Source organism: Mirounga leonina, unplaced genomic scaffold (genome assembly GCF_011800145.1).
Source record: "Mirounga leonina isolate KUSES-001 unplaced genomic scaffold, KU_Mleo_1.0 Mir_125, whole genome shotgun sequence".
In the NCBI taxonomy this organism is placed as follows: domain Eukaryota; kingdom Metazoa; phylum Chordata; class Mammalia; order Carnivora; family Phocidae; genus Mirounga; species Mirounga leonina.
The window spans coordinates 40460561-40477221 of record NW_023270305.1 but is presented as its reverse complement, the minus strand read 5'-3'; the positions used below and the strand labels follow the sequence as shown (position 1 = coordinate 40477221).

The 16661-nt window shown below is 38.6% G+C and overlaps 1 protein-coding gene across 1 annotated transcript in view; it reads right to left on the bottom strand.

Annotated features, from left to right (window-relative positions):
* The window catches only part of TACR1 (tachykinin receptor 1), a 153616-nt gene that overhangs the window by 134656 nt on the left and 2299 nt on the right, over nucleotides 1–16661 (bottom strand). The gene's annotated exons all lie outside the window — the stretch shown is intronic.

The following is a 16661-nucleotide window of genomic DNA, read 5'->3' as shown; positions in this document are numbered from 1 at the left end:
TTAATTAACTGGAATTTAAGTAAAAACTAAAAAAAAAGTATGTATGGTCTTGACCCTCTATAGATATCTAGATCTCCATCTACATAGCATGAGAGAGTTCACGTTAATGGAACAAAACAATGACTGTTTTAAAAGCTAAGTGATGGTGAAAATAAAATGTGCCAAAATAAATTTATGTTAATAATAACATTGTAGAAGCCAATAAACTATATATATAATGATTTTTTAAGCCACAAAATAAGGTTTATTTATATGTCTTTGATAGTATCTCCTTGCTTGCCTTATTCATATTGTTTATGGGAAGGGAGAATCTGGAAAAAATAAAACTTGATATTTTTAAAATAAAGTTTAATTTTTTTAAATTGCAATTTTAATTTTTCCCTCTAAAATGCTAATTATCAAGGTCCTTAAATAAGCCATTTTATTAATCATGGTCTTGTTTTTTTTTTTTAAGATTTTATTTATTTATTTGACAGAGAGAGAGATAATGAGAGAGGGAACACAAGCAGGGGGGAGTGGGAGAGGGAGAAGCAGGCTCCCCGCCAAGCAGGGAGCCCGATGTGGGACTCGATCCCAGGACCCTGGGATCATGACCTGAGCCAAAGGCAGATGCTTAATGACTGAGCCACTCAGGCGCCCCAATCACAGTCTTTTTAAAAGTCTTATAAAATGTATACCCAAGCTGAAAAAATCTGTCCTGCTAAATTTTGCTTATCCGTATATCTTCTTGGATTTTACAAAATCTGTGTCTACCCACAAGGATGTGTCTTCCCTGGGAAACTATGTATTGTGCCAGAAAAAAAGATGAGCATGAGGCTCAGCCTCTTCCTCTGGCTAAGGAGCTTCAGTGCACAGAGAATCACTGCTGGGCTCTTCCCGCTCCTTGGGGCTGGCTTTTGCATTGGTCATCTTCACAAGAACTGTGTGGCTGGGGTTCTTTCCCTGCGATTATATCATTGGCTGGCAAGACTCCTAAACTGAGAGGGTAAAACCGGCAAACTACTGTGTAGACCTCACTCTCACTGGTTTTCTGAATCAATAACCTATTGTGTTATTTCTTTTTTCTTCTGCTTCACCTGGAGGGCCTGGGAAATGCCCTGTACTACTGTGTAATGGCTAAACAAAGAAAGAGAGGGAAGCAGTATCTTCCAGGAAGTTGATTGGAAGAAAAGCTTCTCACCAAAGTCTTATTTCAGAAAGCATAATAAATTTTAGAAAATGCTTATTTCCTTATAGCCCTGAAACCAAAACTTGAAAAGTCAACACTAAAAAATGAAATGACAGTTGTACCTTACAGCAAAGATGCAAAAATATAAGTAAAATATTAGCAAGCAAATCTACCAGTGTGCTAATAGAACAAAGTCTAAGACCAAGTACTGTCTATTCTAGGAGCTCTACATCAGTTGAAGACTAAGAAATTAGGCAATAGAAGAAAAAAAAAAGTATTGCTGGGTGCCAAAAGGACAATTGATAAATTAATATCTAGATCTGATTAACTCTCTTGGTAAACTAGTAACTGAATGATATAATTTTTAAACTTCTGAATTAAACCAACAGCCAACATATTTAACGTAATATATATATGTATTTTAAAGATTTTATTTATTTATTTGAGAGAGAGAATGAGAAAGAGAGAGCACGAGAGGGGGGAGGGTCAGAGGGAGAAACAGAATCCCCGCTGAGCAGGGAGCCCGATGCGGGCCTCGATCCAGGGACTCCAGGATCATGACCTGAGCCGAAGGCAGTCGCTTAACCAACTGAGCCACCCAGGCGCCCGCTATTTAACGTAATATTAAGAGAAACATTCTTTGAAAGTCAGGGGTAAGAAAATATGTTTACTTTTACCAGTTTTAATTAAAATTGTTCTGAAAGTTTTAATAAAAAAGAAGGACATAGACACTGGATATAAAATTTAAGAACATAAAGATTTATAGATTTATATGATTATTGGGCAAATCTGAGAAAAGTGACATGAAAAACATTAGAACTTCTGCTGTACAGGGTTCATTAAGATAGCTGGCTTCATAGCGACTATAAAAAAATATTGAAGCTTTAGAATACACTGACAATAACCCATTAGAAAAAACTATGGGAAAATGATTGCATCTTCATTAGCAAGTGAAAACATTAATTTTTTAAATGTTTAAAGAAATGTGAAGGATTAAAAGGAGAATAATATAAAAAATTATATAAGAAAACATATAGGCATGAATGATTAGAATATACACCATGTTCATACATTGAAAAAAAAATCTTGATATGCTAACAATTCTTCCCAAAGTTTATTTCTAAATTTAACACATTTAACACCTCTCCAATAAAAATTCCAATAGGACTTTCAGGATGGATAATGGTGTTTAGACAGCAGGATAAACATATATGACATTTAAAAAATCAGATATAATTTAAATTAAATTACTGATGGATTAAAGAAAAGGCAGATGGATGTAACTACAAAAAAAAATTTAAGATAATCACTGAAAAGGAAATTAAAATTGTAACCAGAAACATGGAAAACTATTTTCAGCATATGACAGTCAAAAGGTTGTATCCTTAACACAGTTTCTGCAATGCAATATGAAACTTAAAAATGCAGATTTAAATTTAAAAATGTCCTAGGGTCATGAATAGGAAAAAAAATTGCTTTACAAAAAAGCAAAATGTAAAGGAATAATAAATATACAAAAATATTCAATCTCATTAGTAAGAAATGCAAACATAAATAACATTTTAAATCTTTTAAATTGGAAAAGATGTTTCTGAAATTGTTAGGAATATGAAGGAACACTTTCATACAATGGGTGTATATATTCTGATTCACGCTGCCAAATTGCTAAAGCTTTCTGAAGACCAAGTAAGCAGAATGAAGCCAAAGCCTTTTAAATGTCCAATGCTCTGAAGAGACTTTTCTCCTAAGAATATAACCTCATAGTCACACACATGTACAAGTGTAGCTAGAAATACTGATCACACAAATGATACATTATAGCAAAAACTAGAAACAACTGCAAGATCTCAGGATGTTATTTAAATTATGATACTTTGTGGGCCCCTGGGTGGCTCAGTTGGTTAAGTGACTGCCTTCGGCTCAGGTCATGATCCCAGGGTCCTAGGATCAAGCCCCACATCGGGCTCCCGGCTCAGCGGGAAGCCTGCTTCTCCCTCCCCACTCCCCCTGCTTGTGTTCCTGCTCTCACTGTCTCTGTCAAATAAATAAATAAATAATCTTTAAATTATGATACTTTGTAACCATGAAGCATGCTCTTTTAGAAGAACAGTTAATTACATGAAATGTTTATTATGTTAAATTTTTAAAATTATACATGCCAGGGTGCCTGGGTGGCTCAGTCAGTTAAGCACCTGCCTTCCGCTCAGGTCATGATCCCGGAGTCCTGGGATCCAGCCCCAAGGTGGGCTCCCTACTGAGCGGGGAGTCTGCTTCTCTGCTTCTTCCTCTCCTTTTGCCCCTCCCCTCCCTCATGCTCTCTCTCACTCACTCTCTCTCCCTCAAATAAATAAATAAAATCTTTAAAAAAAAAGAAAATTGTATATGCTACAGGAGTATAATTGTATAAAATAACCTATGCATAGGGAAAAATTCCTGTACTGAAATAATTTCTAAGAATTGACAATAGTGGTGTTGGGCAGTGAGATGAGGGCTGATTTTGCTTTTGTTCTTCATCATGCTGTATTTTCCATAAGGTGCTAATTCTCCTTAATGAATACATAATATTTTATAGTTTTAGAAGTATATATATTAAATGTAATCAGAAGGGAATTTGCAGTTGTGCAGGTAATATTCAACAGTAAGTTATTTTTCTTAAAAAAGTAACTTAAGTATACCTTAAATTTACACGATGTTATATGTCAAATATATTCCATTTTTAAAAAGTAGCTTAAGTTTAGACCTAAATAAACAGTCTTAAAGAATATATTCATACCCTTCTGGAATCAAAATCATAGTACTTTGCATTTTTAATATTTAACAGCTTTTGGTTTTGTCTGCTCCAACTCCATTTTTTAGGCAATAACATTTATCGAAGCCATGCTATTTTCAAAATGCTGAGGAGGAGGCGGGAGGAAATGGAGCAAGGAATTTTTGGTCCAGGTGTGGAGAGAAAAGGAGAAAGGAAAGACAGACAAAGAAAAAGGGATGCAAGCTTCTAGATGAAGTGTGGGTCCAGACAGACACTAGCAGAAAATTCAGCTCTTGGAAACAGCCCTCACCCCAGGATTTGTAAACAGCATTAATCCATTGTTGAAGATGCTAGTGAGGTAAAGAATCAGCCTTGGCCACCTAAACGGGGACTTCACTGCACTGCTGCCCTTAACCCCAACCTACCAGACCCTTAGGACTGCCTGGGACTGTGACCCAAATTCCCTTCTGATGACAATATCCAAGCTATAAAAATACTACATATTTATCAAAGAGAATTAGCGACTTACAAAGAAGTATGAAGAACAGAAGCAAATTCACCCTCGTTTCACCAGCTAAACACAAACGTAGAGTTCACGGGCACCTCAGAACTAAGACAGTTCTGATTATGGCAGGAGAAGGTCTTTCAGCAGTGATCTGGGCTCATCATAACAGCCCCTTGTGCTTCTCAGCTGTCTCCTTGGTAGACACATGGGATCATGTTGTGAAAGCCAAACTCTGGACACCCGGAAGTACCTAAATCCCAGCATTCTTTACATCTCATATTGACTGTCCTCAAGACTGTTTGTCTTGGTTCTCTACACTCTTTCCTGCTCATGAGGAGGTAATTGAAAGGAGTAGGTAATCAGAATGGACACACTCCCATTTTAAAATACAAAGGGGACTTGGAAGGTAGAAGCCCAAATCATTTTCACCTTAGTGGAATTTTAATTGGCTACTCTTCTCTTGATTCAACTCAATTTACTAAATTGGATTGGCTGTGAAGAGAACAGAGCAGTAATGTGGGACCACACACTTGTGAGGCAGGATCAGGGAGTGCCTTAATGCAGACTTGGGCTGGTTAGAGCATTAATGAGGGAAATGGCCAGAAAGGGAAGAGGATACCTTCTTCGCATTTAGCTTAGTGTTAGGCTGGCTGTGCCTTAATTGGGCCACTGAAACCCATGATGGCTGTGATATGGCTCATATCCTGAGTCTTTAACATATTAACTTCCAGACCCTTCATCATGCCAGCTGGAAAGAGAAAGGAACTGGTCTTTGGAAACAAATTTAAGTGAGGCTGCCGGTACGGATTTGGCCACAGGATTTCTAGGTTATTGTCTAAGTTTCTCTTAGAAGAGCCCGGTTAAGTTGTTGAGTTAACTAGCTGCATTTCATCCTCAGGACTGCTCCCCTTTTAGTTCCCATCATAAATTCAGGCATTTTTAAGCCCCCTCTGACTCCCTTGGACTATTCAGGAGAGTATTTCAGCTGTTTCTGGGGGTTTTCTTTTGTTTAAAGATTTTCAGAGTCAGACAAATCCTCTTACTAGAGCATTTTAATTATTCAAGAGGATATTTCTCCACAGTAAAATAAAATTAATTAATAAATCATACAAGGTGAGTATTTAAGCTTATGCTCCTAACTCCCCACATACCACCAAATGTGCACATTAGACTTTTCAAAATTAGTGTCTCAGTTATACTCTATAACAGAGCAGGGGGTAGGTAGCACGACTATTGACTCCTCCTGTCAGAGCTCAGGCAGTAGTGTGATTTGTGAAGGTGGTTGCTTGTCAGTCCATATATGGCTTAGGGCACTGAGTTAAGCTGTAAGAACAGAGCATCACTTATTTTTTATGATCTGATATCTAGGACACTGAGAAGGGAAGGGAAAGGAACTCAGCACTTCTAGAGCTATAAAAAAAAGTCATGAGAGTCTGTCCTCATAGGGAAAACCCAGATGATCTGAAGAAAGACCATCTCATGATCCAATTGGAGGATTCAAGTGTGCCAGATACCTTCCAAGCTCCAAGAAGAAAGGTCCTGCCACTGAAGACTTCATGCCAAGAGGAACGGAAGCTGCTACGTAGACCTTCTACATATGATGCGCACATGTCTCCGGGCATAGATCTGAAACATGCTGAGAGCCTGAGTTTGTCAAAACCAACAGGTACTACCCTTCCATTTTTGATGATTCATATGAAGAAGCAGGATACACCAGAAAAATTCTGGCACATATTTTTCATGACCTCAAAGTCTCAAAAAAGGAATTGAAGGACCCAGGATAGATGGTGATTTTTTGGGTTACTTTATCCATGGCAATGAGCTAGTTTGGAATGGCGGTCTATAAGAAGGTAAAACATAAGAGGGTGTGGAATGCAGTTAATGCTACTCAGGTAGTAAAGTACTTGAATGCAGTCTGGGGTGGAATGAGGCTCTGCATGATTCTATCAATGTAATTCAGATGATAAAATGGTAAGACGGAAGTTGGAGAAGGCTAACACTTGAAGGAAGCCAAGGAGATGCAGGGCACATTGGGACTATTCAATTCCAGTGGTAAGGTGTGAGTGGATCCTGGGGGCACTGTGAAGGCAGAGCCCCACCATGAAAAGGGCTCAGGGCTTTGGGCTCCTGAGAGACATACCCAGATTCCGATCTCCAACTCAACCCTGATTCCAGAACCTCAGTGGTTCCTATGGCCCCAATGATTTTGCCACCACTGCTTATGTCGCTTTATAACCCTGGAAACGCATTTTGTAAAATTCAATTGACAATGAAGAAATGGTGTTCTATGTAAGAAGTGTGTGTAAAGTAGTGAGTTTTATGATCAGTATGTTATTTGTGGGTGATTTGTTTTTAATATGTTGGAAATGAGAATCTGATAGATTACAGAATTTGACTTACCAGATTTATAATTTTAATTGAAATACTTAGGAGGATTTAAATAATTAATTTTGTAGTCAATATTTAGAGGCTCATAAGAACCTCATTTACTTGTGAGTTTAATTCTTAGGAGGTTGAAATGCTTTAAGATAATTTAATATGCCAAGTATGGAAGGTTTGATTTATTAGGTTTGTCAGAACTATGTGAGTCCAGAGAAAGATTTTGTTTCTTCTATTTTTAAGTCATTTTAAGGGATTTGAAGTTTCAAGAAAACCAGATGTATTAATTTGTGTATTAGATTTGAAATATTTAAGGGAATTTAGTAATCAACTCACAAGATGCTGTATACATTTTTAAGATTATTTGATTTTTATATTTGTAAAAATTTGTGACTAACTGGAAATATGCAAGATCATTTGATTAAGTTTGCAAATGTGAAAATATTTAGGAGGAATTACTCCATCTTATGTTTAGGAGCTAATTGAATATTAATCAAAGGACAAAGGGCAAGTGAATGTTTAACACTTTAACTAGACTTATAACAAAACTTCCAAGATTTATAAGATGTGTTCAAAGGCAAAAGAAATAACTTTAACAAATTGAATATCAACTAAAACACATGCAGCTGTAAGAGTGTTATGCTATTATCTTCAGGCATTTTCTTCCCTTACACATTTTTGCTATGACCCTCAGTCATTTCTCCCTCAGACATTAAACACTCAAATGATGCTCCATGGGACAGTGGTGACTTTGCAACATACAGGATGTAGGAAGTGAATGTGTGGTTTTAGAGATGGTATAAATGAAAATGACTTAGTTTTTCTGGACTGTGATATACAAATCCAAATGCCATGCTTCTGTAGAGTGTGTATTTCCATAGGTGGGAAGGATGCTAGAAAGCATCTGGCAAGAGGTTCGCTGTCCCAATTTGGAGGATTTTAAACTATAATGGGGGGAGCAGGGATATAAATGTTTCACCCTTTTATACTTGATATAGAAGGAATTCAAGAGGAGCTGAGACAGGAATGGGTGTGTAGAATGGGTATAATGGTGTGTCAGGGTTTATTATAGATCATAATACAGCCATTAACTGAGCTCTTACCAGATTTAAGGCAATGAATCAGCAATTTCCCATACATTTCCATACTTTTCCCTTTCCCTCTCTCTTTGCAACAATACTCTACGAGGTAACTTTTATTATACCCCTTTTATCAGATGGGGAAACTGAGGCCCAGAGAGATTAAGGGTCTTACCTACGTTCGCACATCTAGTAAATGGTAGAAGCACTGCTGGGACCACTGCCTGTGCTCTTTCCTACACTAAACTCCATTATCAAGGGTTAGATGTAAGGTTATTAAAAGATATTCTTACACAAAAGACATGAAAGGCACTCCATAGAAAGTCCCAAATATTAAATATAGTGATAAAGCTGAATTGGAGAGTAGATCAAGTAAAGAATTATAAAAAAGAGGAGCAAGGCACTAGGCTCAAGCCTGCTTAGACAAATTTCCTAGAGCTTCATGTGTTGCATTAATACTCAAGCCGAGATTTATGTCTTAAGGACATCATTAAAGCATCTCTTCATCACTGGGGATTCCTCATCCATAGAGCCTCATATCTTCTCTTCCATGAGTTGGAACCATAGTTTCTCAAGGTGACAAGAGAGGAGGTTTGGGTAATGGAAGCCAGTTCCTCAGTCTGTCCTCCAGGTCAATGACTTTCTTGGGTCATCTGCTGGAAATTTTCTGTGTCTGTGCTATTTTAATATAGTATGGACTATATGTTCAGACAACTACTGTGGACACAGGATTTAGAGTGCTGGTTGGAGGTTAGGCTTCTGCTTGTCGTGACTCAGAAAGGACAAGTAAAACAGAGTGTGCTTCCTGTTGCTAGTAGGGGTTTTGGAGAAAAAGCTAGGGGGTTGACAACAGTTGGGCCATAGGAGGGTCCTAAAATATCTGAGTTTCCAGTATTCCTGGAAAGACTGGAGAAATGATAGGTAGAATGATAGAAATGATAAACACCTCCCTTGATTAGAAGTGTTCTCCTGGGGTACAATATCTTTTGGGGACAGGGTGTGGGTCAAGAATCCAAAGGGGCCCAGTTAAGTGGAGTGTGGAAAATGCAAGTGTGAATTAGAACACATAGTTATTCTAGAACAGGGGGTTCTGAACCAAATGTTCTATAGTGTAGCAAAACTCCATTGTAGGCATATATTTGGCCCAATTTTTCTTTTGCTTCAAGGCATAACATCTTAGGTGTGCTTTGATGTCTACCTAATGCATTGGGTCTGGTTTTCAGATTTTGGTTGATGTGTGTAGAATAGAGGTACAGTCAAGTCAACCACTATCCATACATTGTAATGAATACCTACTCTGTGTCAGGCAACTGGATAGCTGCTGGGAACAGGGATAAAGCATCCCTGTTTTCATGGTGCTTGTAATGTAATCTAGTAGGCAGGGAGCTGTGGGAGAGAACAACAAATTATAGACAATTGTATAAATAATGTGAGAATAGGTAAGAAGGATATACTTCACCGAGACTTGAAGGCTTAGTGGTGATGGTACTTGTGCTAAGTCTAAGAGAACAAAGTCATCAGGTATAGGATGCCAGTCCTACAGCAGGTGAACCTGGACAAAGTAATTGTAACAAGGTAATGTTCAGTTCTGGGTATTAGTTAAACTCTCAGTTAAGAGGACTATTAACAAATAGGAATAGCCAGTAGAGACTAAGGAGGATGGAAAGATGAAGGAACCAGGAACAGTTAAGCAGGGATGGAGAAGCTTCAGGAGGGATATATCTAAAAGACTGCCACATAGAAGAGGCATTATATTAATGGGAGTAGCCCATAACCAGAGGCAGATTTCAGTTCAACAAAAGGAATAATTTTATGATTCAAAATGGAATGAGTTTAACAAATGAGCCAGATTGAGTAAAATATTTAAGCAGAATTTTATATTCTTACAATGGCCCCATCTAGAAGGTGGTGGGTTGAATTTTTGTCTGGGTGGAAAATGATCCAAAGTCTCTAACATCCTCTCTGGCACAGTAGGACCCTTACCTCACTTTTATGCCTCAATGACAACTTTCCTTAGATGATATAGCATTCAAGAGCCACGTTGAGTGGGACTACGTAGGCAGACATCTAAAGCACAGGAATGCAAATTGCATGGGTCTCCAAGCTATGAGGGAGTAAAGAGTGGGAGAACAATGCTAAAAGAAATTGTTTCTAATAGTCTTCCCAAGGCAGAAACAGAATCCCCATTGCTTGTTTAGAATTTGATGAGACATCAGATTAGAGAGCATACAAATATAAGGTATCATTATCAATTTTATTAACATGAAATCTCTTTTCTAGTTTCCAAGTGACAAACACTAATAAATCATTATAATTCCCAGCTCAGTGTTCTTGAAGTTAATTAAAAAAAAAAACAACTCCACATTGTTTTCTCTGTACTTTGCTTTCTTTTCTCCTCCTCCTCTCCCTCCTTCTCTTCCTTTTCTTTCTTTTACCAGTTAAGTCTTTCCCAGACTCCCAAGGGTAGTTCCTCCCTCTGTCTCCAAACTTTCTCAGCATGGAATTAATTACTTTGGGTTATAATGGCATTCATGACTTTATCAATCCCCAAAGATGAAAGAACAAAGTCATGTTTTACTGCCTCAGCATTTGGCATATGGTAGGTCCTCAGTAATGGTTGGATGGATGGATGGGTGAGGAAGAGGCCATTCCCCTCTTTGCCTCTAATTTTTTGCCTCTTTACCATACTCTGCTGATACTATCTATCGTAGCTCACCAATGTTCACTAATTACCAAATCCAATGTCCTCTGATGAGTTTCAAAAAGTGAAATCCCTGGTAGTTTCTGGATTCTAATGATACTAATGAATAGAATCAACCACAAGTCATTTCTCTTAACCTTTGTCAATCCACCTATCCTGATTTCTCCACTGTCTCTCTGCTTCTTTTTCCCTCTCCTATTGCTTGATAGGACATTCTCATGAATATTTGGCCTCTTTGCCTCTTCTCTGGAAACGAGATGTTCTTAACTTTCAAACTCCAATAAGCCATCGGTTTGGAAAACTCCTAAATCTACATTTTCATCCCTGGCTTCTCAGTCTCTAGCCCCATATCTCAAGTTGCTTGTTGGGCATCTCCTACTAATTGTTATATTTTCACATCAAATCCAACAAAACCTGTACTCATCTTCTTCCTACCAACCTCTCCATTCATTCCCTGATTTACTTGTGAACTCACTTCAATTGAGTCAGTCATTCTTCCCAAACACTTTGCAACTTTTTACCTCCACGCTTTTGCCAAACAGTTTCTTTTATCTGGAATGTCACCTTTCTTTATCATCCTCTCTAAAAAATTTGATCTAATCTTCGAGGTCAAAGTCAAATGCCACTTTTTGGAGTCTACCTTGATCATCACTGGACATAATGTTCCTCCTCTTCTCTCATATTGAATTTGTCTGTACAATCCATATAAAATACATCATGTAACACCTTGTATTGTAGTTATCTCTAAATCAGTTTTATTTGCCTCAATATACAGCATAAGGCCTTTGAGGGAAGACATGAGGCCTTGTGTTAAGAAACATCACATTACCTGGTGGCATTTTCCCTTGATGTACTGAAGATCTTTGTCCAGGTTTAACTGAGTGTTTCTCCCTCATGATCTTCATTCACCATTTGCTAGTTTAACATCAGTAATAGTAACAAAGTCTTGTGGTCCTACTACATGTGTTTACACTGAGAATTACTCTACATTCTCCTTCAATTGAACCTATATTTCTGCCAGTTTTTTGAAAAACCAAGGCCCTTGACCATTCAGGACACTGGGAGTTCCCATGAGTAGGGACAGGATGTGGCAAGTGTAGTGGGACAGCTCCAGAGAGTAAGTGGGCATTGAACCTCTCTAGGAAAGGTCCTCCAGCCTAACTGACCCATCCCAGATGTAACAAGATCAAGTTTGATTCATGTCAACTCAAGACATTTGATATTCTGGATTTGAAAAGACAGGGTCAGTTGTGGTGGACGAGCTTCTAGTCAATGACCATTCTCAGTATCACAGAGATGCTTGGTCATAGGTTATAAGGTTCATCTAAATTAGTGCAAAGAATTCTAAAATCTATGTCTGACCTGTGGGTAGTGAAGAACTGACCTGAGATATACAATGGGATCCAAGTCTAGCCAATAAGGTGGGGTTCAAGGACAGACTGCAGGTCTAGTGGAGACCTGGGAAGCAGGCTATTTGAACTTGTAGCTGAGTGTGACTGGAAGAGTGGGATAGACACCACAGAACCATGGGAAGTTTCTGTTATTTATGCATACTTTTGCTCTTGGTTCCTCTTTTACTCTCTCAGAGAGCTCACTTTTTCTTTTGCCTTCACCATTACCTATCTGGCAACTATATTTTTGGTCCTGACCATATTTCATATTGTTCAGAGACCATCATAATTTAGATGTTTCCTTTCACTCAAACAGAAGATCCAGAACCAGTGTGAGGAGTGAGCAATCTTCTCCTTTCAAATCACTGGAATTACACCTGCTCCTTCCATGTGGAGAAGCAGTGTCACCAGCCCAGTGCTTTTCTTTTTCTTTTTTTAAAAAAAGATTTTATTTATTTATTTGAGAGAGAGAAAGATCAAGAGAGAGTACGAGCATAGGTGGGGGGGGGAAGAGGGAGAGGGAGAAGCAGTCTCCCCACTAAGCAGGTAGCCCAATGTGGGGCTTGATCCCAGGACTCTGGGATCATGACCTGAGCTAAAGGCTAAAGGCAGTGCCCAAGCCCAGTGCTTGTCTAAGCCTTCTGTTGCTTTGTTTCCCAGTCAGCCTGCCTTTTGCCTCTACAGTCCCTCTTGTGGAGCTTCAGAATTGGTCTCCCTCCTCCCTTCTTAGATGTTGCTCTGCAGTACTGGAACCGGCAACCATCATGGGTCCCTGCAAAATGGAGGTGTCACCTCAGTGTCCTCCAACTTCCAATTTTTTGAAACATCACACGTGCCTTTTAAGTTTTGTAACAGGGAAATTTTTTTTCCCTGGGTGAGAGAAATTACAGAGTTTCAAAAAGTGAAATCCCTGGTGTTTTTTGGAGTTTAATTAGAGTTAGACCTGCTCTTGTTTAGGTATATATTGTCTCTGCAACCATTTTTTTAAAAAGATTTATTTATATGAGAGAGAAAGAGAGAAAGCGAGAGCATGCAAGTGGGGGGGAGGAGGGGCAGAGGGAGAAGGAGAGAATCTCAAGCAGACTCCACGCTGAGCTCGGGGCTCCACATGTGGCTCGATCTCTATCTCATGACTCTGAGATCATGACCCCGAGATCATAACCCTGAGATCAGGACCTGACCGAAATCAAGAGTCAGACGCTCAACTGACTGAACCACCCAGATGCCCCTCTCTCTGCAACCTTTTTATTCTAGGTAAACACTGCCTCCAATAAATACGTATTTTTTCTTCAGAAGTAGACACGCCCCACCGGCTCGTTCCCCACTCTATGGAAAGATAACAGAAAAGAATTAAATTAGTACTACAATCTATAGCTGAAGGTTTTTTCTCTGTATACATTTTGGTTCTAGAAGGAAATTTGGCAAAGTTTACCAAGACAGTTTGACCTAGCAATTCCATATCAAGGAGTTTATTCCAAGGAGAGAACAAGGGATGCTCTTAAAGATTTATGTCTAGGGGGCGCCTGGGTGGCTCAGTTGGTTAAGCGACTGCCTTCGGCTCAGGTCATGATCCTGAAGTCCCGGGATCGAGTCCCGCATCGGGCTCCCTGCTTGGCAGGGAGTCTGCTTCTCCCTCTGACCCTCCTCCCTCTCATGCTCTCTGTCTCTCATTCTCTCTCTCAAATAAATAAATAAAATCTTTAAAAAAAAAGATTTATGTCTAGGATATTTGTAATTATTAAAAATGGAAATAATTTACATCTAAAAACAGAAGAATGGTAAAATAAATGAGTATAGCCATGCAATATAACGCATCCATTAAAAATCCCATTTTGCATGGGATGGAAAATGCCCACGATATGATGTTAAGGAATTAAACAAAAAACAAAAAGCAACTATTGAACTGTTTTATTATGATCCAAAATTCATCCTTAAAGGTGTGAGTAACTGTATGTGGCATAAATAATGCAGATAGAAAAAGCCAGTATAAGCTAGCATTCCAGAATTTTAACCGGTTATCTGTCAGTAGTGGGATTGTAGATACTTTTTACATTTTCTTTATAATTTTATATATTTTCAAAATGTTCTTCTGGGAAGATGTATTATTTTATTCATTCATCCACTTATTTAATAAATGTGTAGTGACCATTAGGTGCCAGACACTCTGCTTTGTGCTGAGGAGATAAAGTAAACAAGACAGAACAGATGTGTTCTTTGCTTTGCTCAGAGTTTACAATCCCTTAAAATTGGGAGAAAAAGGTTTTTTTCTTAATTCATTTCATCTGACCCAGTAATTCCACTTTTGGGAATCTATCCTAAGGAAATAATCAAGAAAGCAAAACAAAATTATCATATAGACATGTTTATTAGTGCATTAACCATAAGGCAAAAAAAAATTAGAAACCACCTAAATGCCCAACAGTAGGGGGATGGTTAAAGTAATAATAGCACATTCATATAATGGAATAATAGGAAGCCATTAAGATTAAGTTACTGAAGACTTCTTAATAACATGGGAAAGCGTTATTAATGATTTCTATTACTATCAATGGGAAAAAAATAAGCTGCAAAATTATATAGAATCTGACCTCAATTATGTAGTGTATTAGTCATAGAAGAGAAATTCAAATGTTAACAGGTGTTATTTTTACATGGTGAAGTAATGGTTGATTTGTACTTTTGTGTCCATGTTCTTCATATTTCCCAAGTTTTTGCAATGAACAGGTTTAATTTTATAATCAGGAAAACCATGCTGCTTTTGTTTTTAAAGACTTGACTTAGACATTATCTGTTAAAAATTCACGGAAACATACAAAAAGATAATTTACCATTTCCTTAAAGTCTGCACTGTCTTGGTGAAGAAAGGAGAGATAATTCATATGGAGAGAGCTGACAGCCCCTTTCCTTTCTAAAACATTCTTGGGAGAGAATGGATGACCACAAATGCAGTGGAGCAACCTCCAGCACAGGGCCTGTGGGGAATTAATTCACTGTGCTCATGAGGCTGAGCAAGGAAAAATAGAAGGAGCACTTGGAGACAGAGCCCTGGAGCCTAATCCCAACCTCTACCTTGAATTCTAACCTTGAGCATGACGTTGATAATCTCCCTGGGCTGTATCTGTACATTAGGGACCTGGGGACATTTCTCACTGCTGTCATTTCCCTCACTGAGCAGGTGTCATGCAGGGTCAGGGTCCTGTCTCTGGTTTGCCTAGAGAGAAAGAAAAATGGAGCCTGAGATGCCAGGGTCAAGGCAGCCAAAATCTGGCTCCCTACTCAATCCAGTGTGAAGACTTTGACCCTGACTCCTGCCCCCTGCCTTCTAAGTTCAAAGAGAAAGAGCATGGCTGTGGAACATGTCAATTCTGTGTAAGCCAAAGCAAGAGAGCCGGCTGCTGGTGCTCCATCAGCTACTCAATGCTCAGGTGCACACTGACTGACAGGTCTCCCTTGAGCCCACACAAGGCCCAAGTGCATTTAAAATAGCAACTTTCCCTCTAATTTAAAGTTCATCAAGGCTGAAATCACAGCAGGTTTCACTGCACCTGTATTCAGTCATTTATCATGCTCTGGGTTTTCTAAATGTAAGGGTCTGCTGCGCAGTTAAAGGAGCAAGTCAGTGCAGAAAGATTTATAGGCATACTTCACTTTCAACAAACTTAATATCTGAAAATTAAAGTACCATAAAAGATAAATTTACAAAAGAATTCATTTCAGTAGCACTTTGAGTAATTGGTTTACCTTCCACCTTTAAAACATAAATTGATTCACCACAACCTGTTTTACACAACGTATCAAGCACATAGAGGTACATAAAGGGAGATGTACACGGAACTTAAAAATCAGCATTTGGACACCACCCCAAAGCTGGAAACATTTCTCTGATTGGCTATAGAGGCTGAAAGAGACCTTAAATCAATTGCAAATGATAAACAATCTTTATGCTAAAAGAGTTTAGTAGTTGGGAAGTTTTTTGGGGGGGGGGATTTTTCTTCTAAGTCCTTCTTTGGGTTTCTCATAATTCATTGATTTCATCAAGGCCATGGAAAGAAGCCATTTTAAAATCATACTGGCAGGTGTTTTCAACATACCTCCGCATCCCAGGTAAGCATTTAATAATTGTGCACACATAGATATACACATTAGAGACCTATAACACCCACAAAAATGTCAATACAGATAAAGCTGTGCTCTAATAATCAATTTTCCATCCTGCCACCTGAGGAGCCATTCATTCCAAAATGCTAGCCCCAGTATTTGAAAATGCCAACATTTTCATTTTCAATGAGCTTCTGAAATCCTAGTTAGTTGCAGGAAAGAGCTTTCAATTGCCTTTGCCAAGCACGTTTCTCTGTGGATACAGACAGGTTAAAAACATTGACCTTACATGACAAGAGAAATTTAGAAAAGCTCCTGGGTAAGCTCCCTGGGTCCCTATCTGTGGAGTTCCTGAGGAACAGCCTAGCTGCCTCTCATTCTTGAATGAGAGCTCCCAGCAGCATAGACAGAGCCAAATTAGAATCCTGAGTATTTTATGATTCTAATGAAATGCTCTTCACATACAAATAATATTGGAGAGTTGAGGTGGGAGCAGAAGATCTCCGAATGTCCAGGAAAAAGTGAAAAATGAGAAATTTTGCTTAGACATACTTAAAACTGGAAGGCACCAAGAGGCTCCCCAGCATAATA